The sequence below is a fragment of the Choloepus didactylus genome, assembly GCF_015220235.1.
Source record: "Choloepus didactylus isolate mChoDid1 chromosome 11 unlocalized genomic scaffold, mChoDid1.pri SUPER_11_unloc4, whole genome shotgun sequence".
Taxonomy (NCBI): domain Eukaryota; kingdom Metazoa; phylum Chordata; class Mammalia; order Pilosa; family Megalonychidae; genus Choloepus; species Choloepus didactylus.
This window is the reverse complement of record NW_023637581.1, coordinates 1,536,807-1,538,143: the sequence shown is the minus strand read 5'-3', so window position 1 is coordinate 1,538,143 and position 1,337 is coordinate 1,536,807. Positions and strand designations below refer to the sequence as shown.

General features: G+C 44.0%; 1 pseudogene; it reads right to left on the bottom strand.

Moving 5' to 3' along the window:
* Positions 1 to 245: 245 nt before the first annotated feature.
* On the bottom strand, positions 246 to 997 carry LOC119524687 (annotated as a pseudogene).
* Between the last annotated feature and the right edge of the window lie 340 nt (positions 998 to 1,337).

Sequence of the window (1,337 nt, the reverse complement as noted above, 5' to 3'; positions counted from 1 at the left end):
TGAGATCCAGTTTGACCATCATTTTGATGATGAATTTCTTCTGTTCATTTACAAGTTATGGTAGGTTAATGGGAACTAAACTAAAACAAACAGTACTTTTTGGGACTCTTATTTTCCATGCAATGGAAAATCATGACAGAAGAGGAGAATGCAGTGAAGATGAGCATGAATTAATGCAGTAACAAGACAAAAAATGTTTTTATTGTTGTTTTGTTTTAAATTCAGTAAATTGGAATAATTCATCATTAGGACAGCAATTGGGGAACTAGACTGGTCATGCTGGAAGACAGGGGAGTGAAGAGGAGGCAGGGTTGGCAGTGTTTTGATGGGCACAGGGACATGGTACCCAGGGCCCTGGTCATAACTGCAAAGGGAAGAAAGGAATAGGGCTGGGGCAAGGAGACATTAGGTGTGTCAGAGTGGGTGGAGCAGTCAGAAATGGCTGCCTGACTCTCATTTCTTTTTTTCAGCTGGCTAGCCAGACAGTTCAGGCCTTCTTACAGTCTGTCCCCACTGGTGGCACAGGTGGCCTGAATGTACCAGTTGTGATTATGCAGGGAATACAGGCCAAGCTTGTCCCTGATCTCAGCTGCATTAATGGCATTAGGAATATACTGTTTGTTTGCAAAGACAAGGAGCACAGCACCCCAGAGCTTGTCCTCTGCCAATATCCTAAGCTCCTCGTGAGCCTCATTGACTCACTCCAGAGTCGCTATTGACTGTAAAAATCAACCCTTGGGTGTACTGGAAGTAATATCTCCAGAAGGGATGAATCTTTTCCTTGCCATCCACATTCCAGACCAAGAAGCTTATGTTATTGTACTCCACTGTCTCCACATTGAACCCAAAGGTGGGGATAGTAGTGATGATCTCCCCCAGTTCCACCTTGTATGGGATGTTGGTCTTTCCTGTGGCATCCAGGCCCACCATTAGGATGTGCATTTCCTTCTTCCCAATGAGGCTCTTGAGGATATATATTTCCAAATATATCCCCCATGATCACAGCAGCTGCTTTCTGAGGACAGTGGGGTCCAGGTGGAAGTAGTGGCAGTCTAGTTTTGACCTGTTCCCTGATCTAGAGGATTCTGGTCATGTTCCTGCTCCCAGCCACCACTTTCACCACAACAGATTCTGCTTGGCTCTCTGCTTGCTCTGGCTCTGCCAGAAATGACACTCTGTTTAAAAGTCCAGATGACATTCTTATATATTAACATGATGTCAGTACATGGAACTTTGAACAGGAAGTGAGATCTGGTAGGTTTATACATGTTAGGATGAAACCTTGATACACCAAATAATAATTTTGGCAGAGAATAAAAATATATTAGCAGCCCCCA